Source organism: Eumetopias jubatus, unplaced genomic scaffold, assembly GCF_037043125.1.
Source record: "Eumetopias jubatus isolate StellerSeaLion01/CBP00866 unplaced genomic scaffold, mEumJub1_p1.0 scaffold_3, whole genome shotgun sequence".
Lineage (NCBI taxonomy): Eukaryota > Metazoa > Chordata > Mammalia > Carnivora > Otariidae > Eumetopias > Eumetopias jubatus.
The window spans coordinates 21355005-21366143 of NW_028274809.1; positions in this window are offsets into that span (position 1 = coordinate 21355005).

Below are 11139 nucleotides of genomic sequence, written 5' to 3' on the forward strand. Positions count from 1 at the left end.
CAGTTCTCTTGAATGCCTTCTGCTCCACTCACACCCCTGACACTTTGAATAACCCCTGGAAGTTAGAGCTGGAAAACCCAACGGTTCACTGGAGCGGTCTGTCTCTCCTGCAATGCAGGTCTGTGCAGCTTTGTGACTGTGGGGTTGACCAGATGTCAGCCAATGCCCAAGCACAGCTTGGCATTAACAGTCTTTGTGTGTTTTTCCCCCGAGTTGGCCATACTCCCCAGGGCAATCAGAAAGACAGGCGGTGCTTACATGACCAGAAACCACAGGACCTCTATCAAGGTGTGTGGATTATGGTCACTATTATCAAGATGTGGTCTACTTCCTGCACCTCCTAAGATGTGGCCTTTAGACCACTTTTTATCAATTATATGTGTCTGATCCCCCAAAGAAAACTATAAAGAGCTCCGCGATTAGGAAACACACTCATCTTTGTGTCCCTCGCAACACAAAGTGAAGGACAGAGACTCGTGTTACAGTGCTCTCATTAGATGCTTGCTGACTTGCGTCCCCTAACTGGTAGCCTCCTTTGACTTTTTTGAAACACTACAGAACTTCAGAAGCGGGAAAACGTCATGTCTCTTCCTTTCTCAAATCTTTTCTCTCCTGACAATTGGGCCTATGCATGAGATTGAGCACTGGTACAGGGAATCAGAGTCCTATTACTTTACTGGTAGAAAACCGGAGGATAAAAATGTCATTGACCTAAGAAATAAAATAAAATAAAATAAAATAAAATGTTTTTTAAACTGTCATTGACCTGTCAAGCATCATGGTGGGCAGAATTAAAGATGACCCCCATGACCCATATTCTTGTAAAACCCACCCCCTCACCCCAAGTGTTGGTGGGATATGTGATTTGCTTTTAACCACTAGAACATGGCCAAGGTGATGGGGTATCACTTCTGTAATTGAGCTATCTTAAATGGCAAAGGTGAAGGGACTTCGCAGATGTAATTCATTTGCAGTTGACCGAGTAAATTCAAAGATAGATTATCCACAGTGAGCCTGAACTAATCAGGTGAGCTTTCTTTAAGAAAGGGTCTAGATGTTCCCTAAAGTTAGAAAATTCAAACCTGCAGAGGTGCTTCCCCACACACACGCTATCTCTCTGTCTCTGTCCCTCTCTCTCTCTCGCTCTCTCTCTCGCTCTCAGAGCTGGAATAGACACTTTTTGGTGTGCGTAGAGGGACTTGGTTTCTGGGGAGTTGCTGGGAGATAGATGGCGCAGGCAGCCACGCCCCCACCCCGCCCTGTCTCCCAGCAGTCCCCCCTCCCCTCCAGTCCCTCCCAGCTGTCTCAAATGTTCATGTCTCTCCATACATCCCAACCTCTTCCTACCTTGGCATAATGACCAGCTCTTGAGCTCCTTCAGCAAGATCAAATCAAACAGGTGTCCTCCACCCGCCCTTCCTCCCCCAGCACTACCACAGCAGAGGCCTTCCTGCAAAACCATGTATGATTGCAGGTAAAACTTGACTTCTCCTCCTAAGCCCAGACCGTGGGGCTCTTTTTTGCACATAGCCTTCCCTCTGGGAGATCATACTTTTATTATCACACTTGTGTGGATGGTCCCCAGGTCTCTCCCACCAGCCCTGCTGTATTGTCCGTGCTCAGAATCGCTTCCCCCGGACGTACCCTATCCACCTCCTTCTCTCCACTTTTCTCCAGTGCTTCCTCTGCCCGGATCATCTGCCTCCCACGCCATCCTCTCAGATGTCCAGATTCTAGAACCTCAAAGTCAATGTATCTTCCACACGCCCACTTTCCTCAGATATTCCTTTATTGGTCACCAAATTCTTGCTCCATAATACAGAAGAACATCATCTATCTTCCTACTTATCATTCAAGAATGTCTGGGTGAATTTTCAGGGTGTAAGAAGAAGCTCCATCAATATAATGGTGTACCTGAAACTGAAGAGTTACATTTTCACTGTAGGTTAGAATTCAGTCAGTAGAAATGGAGAGCAGGGGTGGAGCCATGTATATGGGGCAGGATGGCTGTGGAATAATGGTTGTTCAGGCTGAGGGATGCACTCATGGGGATTGTGATACTCCTCTGTCTACTTTTGTGTGTGTCTGAGATTCTCCACAATACAAATGCTTTTAAATAAAGTGAAATAACCAGTTAAATCTTTGGTAAGTCAGGGAGGGTGAGCCCACACTGTTTTAGTTGGCCCCAAATGGTACTCATGGGCTGAAAGTGAATTACTGCTTTGTTACCGCCCTTCTGGACCCATGTTTCTCCCCAGGCCCCCAGCCAGCCTGGGTCCTTCCTGCTTCTGGCTGGGGGCTGTGTGCATCTGGGACATTGGTTCTATAGCTGTGAGAAAACAACTAGGTAGATAGATACATAGGGACCTCCAAGATGCCAGTACATTACTAGTGCCTTTTCACTCATTTCTCTTTTGCGGGGAGTCGGGGATTGAGTCCCGACACCACCTCAGAGCTCCTTAGCCTATGACAGTTCATCTCTGGATCTCTAGAATACAGAGCATTTTCTGTCTGCGTTTCACACTCCAGTTCCTGCCTGAGTCCAAGACTCACACAACTCCTGACATGTTTTCAGAACCGGCGCCGGCTGATACAGGTAGCCCCATCTTTGGGGCCAGCACTGGTGGTTTGTGGACGCAGAGTCATTGTAGCAGATGAACGGGGCATCTGACACCCCTTTCTGACGACCTCATAAAGCCCCTTTACCTTTCCAGGCCTGTGGCCCCTCATTTTGACTTTGATTTTCAACCAGTAGAGCCAATATTGACCTCATTGGCTTCTTGCCACTCAGCGTGGGCCCTACACATTCCAATCCAAACCCCCAGCCCTGGACAAAATCAAACCCCAGGAAGGGTCCAGAGTGGGCTCTAGCTGTTTCCAGCACAGGCACTTCCACCCCCCACCGCCACCAGCTCCCCCGCTGCCCTCTGCCATCTGGGTGGGTTTCTAACTGGCTGCAGTGAGCACGTGATCATGGAGGATTTAATAATTACCAACAAAGGAAATTAAAATTTGTTTGGTTTCATGTCCTTTGCCTTTAATACTTTGGCAATCTGGAAAAGGTAACTAGGGAGAGAGGCTGGCTACTGAGAAATAAAAACAGTAAGTAGAAAGGAAGAGAGAAACAGAACCCATTCATTTACCCACACTCACTCACTGGGTCTGTTAGGTACCCACCGCTGCTCTAGACCCTGGGCAGCACAGTACTGAGGCCCACAGTCAAATGAGCTACTCTTGGGCCACTTTCTTTCTAGACATAATCAAAGTCTGAAAAGACAATGAGAACAGAGACGCAGACCTGGCTTTTAAAAATACCCCATGAAAAGGTGTTTGGAGAAGGTATTGTGAATAATAACTACCACTTGAGCACTTCTATGTGGTATGGGTTGAATTATGACCGCCCCCCCCCACCAAATTCCTATGTTGAAGTGCTAACCCCAAGTCCCTTACAACGTGAACGGGTTTGGAAGGAGGGACATCCATTGCAAGTGTAATCAGTTAAGACAAAGTCATCCTAGAGTAGAGTGGCCCCTAATCCAATTATAACTGGGGTCCTTCTAAAAAGGGAAATTTGGACGCAGACACACACACAGGGTGTAAGTCATGTGCAGACTGCAGTCAGGCTGCCACAAGCCAAGGAACTACCAGAAGCTACCAGAGAAGCTGGAACAGATCCTTCCCTGGCGCCTTCCAAGAGAGCCGGGCCCGGCTGATACCTTGATCCTAAGGTCCTAGCCTCCTGAACGGTGAGACTATAAACTTCAGTCATTTGTGGGACTTTGTCACAGCAGCCCTAGAAAATACACTACAGAACAGTGCTGTGCGAAGTGATTTTTTTTTTTAAGATTTTTATTTTATTTATTTGTTTGACAGAGACACAGAGAGAGCAGGAACACAAGCAGGGGAAGTGGAAGAGGGAGAAGCAGGCTTCCCGCGGAGCAGGGAGCCCGATGCGGGGCTCGATCCCAGGACCCTGGGATCATGACCTGGGCCGAAGGCAGACGCTCAACAACTGAGCCACCCAGGCGCCCTGTGCTAAGTGATTTAGAGATTATCTCATTTAACCATCGTGCCAACCCATTGATAGGTACCATAGCCCATTTTACAGAAGAATAAATTGAGCCAGGGGAAGGTCAAGTAACTTGCTTGAGGCTGAGCTGCTTTAATCTGAAAGGACAGTAGTAGTCAAAACTTGGGGCTCAGGCTGCATGATGTACGGAAGCGTTGAATCACTATATTGTACACTTGAAACTAATATAATGCTGTATCTTAACTATACTGGAGTTAAAATTTAATTTAAAATTTTTTTAAAAATAAAGTTATCATCAAAACAAAAGTGAGAACAAAACATGGGGCTCAGGGAAACCTGTCTTCCACCCCAGTGTCCCCTAACCGGGTAAACACCACCTCTCTCCCCTCAGCCTCTCAATCCTTACTCCAAATAGATGTTGTCTCTTTGGTTGGCTTATGGTGAAGATGCTTCCCTGCCCTGCTTGGTGGCCAAACTGGTGCCTTTACCTGCTCTAAGTCTATACAAGTAGAAGGGTCTAGTGAGTTGTGATATTCATGCTGTATGTGGTACCTCCACTACAGCACCTGCATTTACCAGCAAATCGGTGGCCACCTCGCTTGGCCTCATGCCATCTCTGTGTGCAACCTCCAACACACACCTCCCCGCCATCATAGTACAGACTGTTCATGTTCTTTTCTTTTTTAATTAATTTTTTTGAGAGAGAGAGAGATCATGAGCAGCGGGCTGGGGGGTTGTTAAGGGGCAGAGGGAGAGGGAGAGAGAATCCCAAACAGACCCCAATGAGCACAGAGCCAGACGAGGGGATTGATCCCAGGCCCCTGAGATTATGACCTGAGCCAAAACCAAGAGTCGGATGCTTAATTAACTGAGCCACCCGGGCATCCCTGTTCATGTTCTTTATATTTGTTTTTGTCCGAGGCTTGTCACTCACTCAGTTATGTGCAGATTCCCCACATCAGTCAGCCTTGCATGCAGCTCTAGAAAACTTGCTCCGTCTTCAAAGGCATGAGAGCCAAATGGCACCATGTTCATTGTCACTGGGCTCAAGAGTGGATGTGGGCCCGACCCTGAGACAACCCACTGGGGCCAAGTAGGGGGACACAATGCCGTGCCATGAAAGTGAAGATGTTGCAGGACCATTTTGTTTGGCAAGTGATTGAAGGAGTTCTCACGGGGAATTTTTATTATACTCAATTTTTGTATTTCCAGGGGACTTTAACCACTACATAAGCCATGACTCCACTGTAGTTTTTAAAAAAATAGCGAGATAATTAAATCATCAAACAGGACATCAAACATGTATATGCCAAGCTCAAAAAACTTGCACTGTAACAGTTAAACCATAATCATGACATGAGTGATTTCTTTTCAACAAAATATCAACCAAACATCCACACACTAAATCAATGGTATCACTTTGTGTTTTGTTGGGTTTGCAGTTTTGATTGAGTTCATTTACATATTTGTTGGATTTTACAGTGAGATAAGCTTATGGAGCTTATGCCTTAATATGTACATATTTAAGTTACACTATAATTAACATATTTTAAGTACAACAAAAGGAGTATATTGGAATTTACTGTTATTTTAAAAGATTTTAAAATACTGTTATTTAAATGATTCACATTTGAGACACAAAGTGTTGACCAGACTAGTATATAAAGGGACAAAATAGAAACACATCAACATGGACATTACCAACAGTCAGGATGATGCAGAAATAGAACTAGGTGATTAAAAAAATGTTGGAATAATTAGGGGTCAGTAAATGTTTTTCATTTCAAGAGTAATTTATTAAAGAACTTCTGTGCTAGGAACTGTTCTGGGAGCTCCCGGCCAAGAAGCAGGGAAAGAAGGAAAAGAGGAAATAAGATAAAGATGAGTAAGACCTCGGGTGCTTCAAAACATTCTATCTAAAGGGAAAGATTCAGTCTCATAGGTAATACTGAGTAAGCACTAACGAGGCTCACAGAGACTGCCTCGGTCAAGGCTCTAAACAACCATACCGGGTAGGAAATAAGTCTCCCCTTCTCCCCATTTTACTGATAAGGACAGAGGACCGTGTAGGATAAATGCTCTACATAGCTAGCTAGGTGTCTTTAGGAAATCATACATGTGAGTTGGGGAAATCTGTCAAAGTTGGGAAAATCTGTCAAAGTAGATGTGATTTCATTTGAATCTTTAGTAATGACTAGTTCACTAGTCAGAACAGAGGGGAAACGCATTCTTGTCAGAACGAACAGTTTGTGCAAAGACATGGGAGCATGGAAAGGCATGGTTTCTCTAAGGAATGGCACAAAGGTGTAGACTGACCCAGCTGAGAACAGTCAGTCAGAGTCAGGTGCTTTGAAGGGGCTCAAGCCCATTTCTCAACTCTGGCAGTGAATCAAACCATGTCACTGGACCAATCCTTTCCACGCTAGTAGAAAAAGAGTGTTTCCTGATGGTTTGGAAACCAGGGCTCAACTTTTCCAACCAGTGCCACTACATACAGTTTCACAGGTTGTGTACTGCACAATAGGAGTCCCATCTAAGTGGCACTATTTACAGCAGACATCATAGATATGCACATTCCTTATGACAATTTCCTGGAAGGGGGAGTAAGGTTTCCTATTCTAACGAAGTCTGTATTTCTTAACAATTTTCTGACAAATAGATGCAAAGGGTCTTGAGGAAGGGTATCTTTTTCTAAATCACACAAATCTGCCCTATGGGCTAGTGGTGGTAAACTAGCCCTTACGGCTTCTTTCCCTTGAATTGTAAATGGAACCTAGATTCCACCCATGCGCTGTGGTTTTATTTGGCCTTTTCAGGGCTCAACTGCATCTGCTTCAAGCAGTTAACATTCTCTCTCTCTCTCTCTCCTCCTGTCCCATGTGATTCATCTTCCCTACGTAGCCCATCCCCCTCCCTCCCAGACCTGAATCTACCAACATGGTCTTTCTTTAAATCACAACAGATCACTTTTTCTGGTTAATCTCATTTTTCCAAAATTCAAACACAGCTCTAGGGCTGTCCATTGTACAAACATGTCAGATCCCATGATCCAAGAAGGCCTCCAACCAGAAACTGTATTTATGGAGCCATCCTTATTCTGCCGTATCTCCCTGGAATGGTTCCAGAAGCCTTCTAAACATCAATTCTTAAAACTATTAACTTGTATATTGCTCACACAGAAATATAAGTCACTCTGAGTCATAGTTGGCTCCAGCTCCATCAAAAGTCAGCCCTAGGGTCAATGTGGACTGTAGTTAAATTGCCACCATAACAAGCACCACTACAAAATTAACTCTAAGTAGCTCGTGGTTTCACCCTCAAAATCATTCTAATTCTGTTCGGTAAGAAACTTCATGTAAAACCAGGAAAACGGCTGTGCAAAAGTATACAAAACTCTTTCAAAAGAGTGGCTACCTCTGCAGAGAAAAGAGGCAGGGGCTGGAGGCGGGCAGGGGGACAGGGGTGTGCAGGGTTGCGGGGGGAGCAGTTCTCTGTGACACCGTAGACCTTTTTAACGGAATCTCAAACAAGGATGGCAACATGGTAACATGTTAAATGTGTGTGGTGAGTAGAGGCTATCTGTTACACTATCTTCTGCTCTTTGAATGGTTGAAATATGCCATAATTAACACTTAAAAACTTTTAAAGGACGTTTTTTTATGCTCTTTGGCTGAAGGTCATATTCTAATTATTCATCAGAGAAGCTTTAAGGCATTCTTTGATGAACCCAAAGTAATCAAGTTCTGACCTGGCCGTACCTGTCTCCAAGGTACAGTGATCATGAATATAGCTGCTGGTGGGACTTGGAAGGTGTCCCACCTCCACTGGATCAGTGCTGTCATGGCAAAAGGCAGTGCCAAGGCCGGGGCAATGTACAGAGGACCCACAGGGTATTGATGTGGCCCTCTATTGGTGCTTTTGCTCTCCCCCCCCCCCCCCCGCCAACCCCCGTCCCTGTCCCCGTTGCTAAAGACTTTCACCAGAGTCTGCTTCTGCCCCCTTGGAGAAAGGAGGTGTGTTTGAAATGATGTATCTATTCTGCCACCTAGCCTTCAGCCCCATCACTACAACAGAGCTGCCTTTCACCATTCTGCAGAGACCTCAGTCTGGCTGAACTTCCCTTATCTGGGGAGGGACCTGATCAACCAGGTGCTTTATTTCTTAAAGGTGTACCTTAGTTTTAATCTAACTAAGTTTACCTTAGTTTTAATCTAAGATGAAGTGGCAGCATTAGTACCTCCGATGTGTGCTGGTCTCTGGAAAAGGGATTGATGTCACATCAATCTCAAGATATTTAAAACGGAGTAATTACTCACTGCAGGGAATGGTTTCAGCAAGTCTGTCTAAGGCAGTGAGGAAAGTAATGCAAAGGAAAAGAATGAAGACAAGACCCTTAGCTGACATTTTTCCTTTCCAACCAGAGGAACCCATGATACTTTATGTCCTATTAAAAGTCCAGCTTTCCCAAACCATGTTATCAGGTGTCACCCTTGCCTTGAAAATCACTTAGAAACTCAACAGAAAATGATCAAGCTTTACAAAACAAAAATGTTAGTCGCCCTTTGAAAAGTTGTCCATATAAAAGCATAAATCTTTTACCCGGTTGCATTTCTTGAAAACTGGTTTTGCTATGCAGTTGGTTTTTTAAAGGAATGGGGAGGAGTGATCTCTAGGGGATGAGACACAAGTGGATAATATTTGACTTCTTACTTCTCCAAGAAAAAATGTGGTTGAAAGGCATCAAAACTCGGGCATGCCAGGGTGGGAAGCAGAGTTGGGAAGCTCATGGCAGGGAAAACAAGTCAGCAATAAATGAGGGAAGGGAACCTGGCCTCTGACATTTGCATCTGGCAGGAATAAATGAGCCCCTCCTAACTAAATTCATTGATGCAAACTTTTTTTTTTTCCAGAAGCAATCTTCTAAAGGTGATTGTGAACACATCTAGGTCTACAGAGTGGAGGGGAGGAGGGAAAGAGAATGGAGAAAGGCCCACAGGCATGCCCCATAATCCAACATCATGTACCAGAACTTCTCCTCCACTATCTTATGTTGCCTATGGACTCGTGCAAGCAAGCCCATCTGGCCAGTCCTGTCTTTGGACCAAACCACTGTAGACAGCCCCAGGCTACTGAGAATTCTTTGTCTTGTGTTTTCAGAAGCCTACCCACGGTCCCTGGAAGAGAAGCTCTGTCCTATCAGCTCTCATCCTCTCATGACAAGCTCATTTCTCAGCAGACACATGGAATGTTCACTTAACATTTACAGAGCTGCAGAGCATGCGCTCTCCATGGCCCCTCTGCACCCTACCCCAAGGACCAGCCTCAGCCACCACCACCTCCTCCTTCTCTCCACAGGCTTTCCGTCTGTCTTCTCCATGAATCATCCCCCTCTTCCTTCTACCTGTCCTCACACATTTTATTTTCTGGCCACTGGAAGTTGGCTAGACAAAAAGACATTGTCACTGGAGGCTGTCTCTCTCAGAACTCAGGTTTCTCTGGAAGGAGCACCACAATTTCCCTATTCATCTTAAACGCTACCAGCGTGCTTGGAGTCAGCTTTGCTGCTGAGTTGGTGCAGAAATAGGAGCAAGGGTCAGAACACACACCGCACACTGTTGGGCCACTCTTCTAGTCTGAACTTGACACAAAAGGGAAAATAACAGGATTTCCCTGGTTCCTGAAATATTTCAACCAAATTTTTTGAGTGCTCATTCTCCCCCTACCTTTCCAAGCCCCCAGATGGAGGGGAAAAGCCACGCAAACAGGTCTTGCAGTTTGGGGTTTTTTTTGGGGGGGGTGTTTTTTGTTTCTAATCACTAAGCACAACTCCTCTTCCCTCTCCCAGCCAACACCTAAAACCCCTCTGGCAATACAAACAAAAGCACAACTTTAAGCTTTAGCCTCCTTTTAAAATGTGCCTTTCAGCAAACAGATAAGCAAGTAGAAAGATCAGGATCTGGGAATGTTAACAGCATACAGTGAGATGCTCCTGAACCAAACCAGCAAGAGAAATATTTTCTTAAAAGCAGTCCTACAGAAAGAATTCTTATCATAGATAAGGGTGCAGTCTAGTGGCAAACTTCATGAAATGCAGCCCCTTTTTTTCCAAAGGAAAGGGAGAGCACTTCTAAAGAGACGAAGGAAATGTAAAAGGGGTGAATCCCACCCCAGGTCGTCCCAAATGGGGCGGGCAAGGAGGAGTCATTTCTCTCTGATCTGCCTGTGAAGTCCACAGCCTAGCCATGTGGATTTCAGAGACAAAGGGAAATCACCACCTTCCTTCCTTTAAGACTTTAGCTTTCTTTCATTCTACTAAGGAAAGAAGGGATCCTATAGTGTTTGAAGAGGTTGCCTGAGGTTTCGAAAAGAATAATAATGTCCCTGGTCAGGATCTCTTCAGAGCAAGTCCTCTGGCCCTGTCAGCTCTCAGTCCTGAGATGTACCTGTGCATGCCAGTCCACCTTAGAACAAGGTGCTCCTCTGGTCTGTCATCCATTCCCTCCAGAGATGTGGCCCTATCCAATAGAAATGCTCCAGTACAAGAATATGAAGGGAACATATCGCTCCAATCTGCCTTCCTTCCATCCCAAAACTCCACACCAGGACACATTAGGTCACCAGGCAAGATTTTCAGACTTAGCATCTTCTGGAAAGCGCTAGTCTCTGTAAGTCACTGCTCCCTACAGTGCTGTTGAATGAATATCCCTTCCCACAAGTACACACAACACAGATACCCACAAGCTTGAGTAAGCGTGCAGGCATGTGTGCGTACACACACACACACACACACACACACACACACCCTCACATAGTAACTTAGACACTAGCAGACAGCCATTTCCCAAAGCTTAGGAAGAATTGTTTGGGTACTGTATATATCCACTTGGCTAGTAAGAAAATGCTTCTCCCTGCAGCCTGGGCCTTGGCTAGTTAAGGGGTGGGAGGGAGGGGGAGACCGCGTTACTCTTCATTGTGTCCACCAGCTCCTCGAATTCTCCCTTCCACTCGCGCCCCCCACCGACCCCCCCGCCTTGTAGGCATCCCAGCCCTGTCCCCCAAGCCCCTTTCTTACATTCCGGGGGGAGGGGGGCACTGTTCCGGGAGCGCAG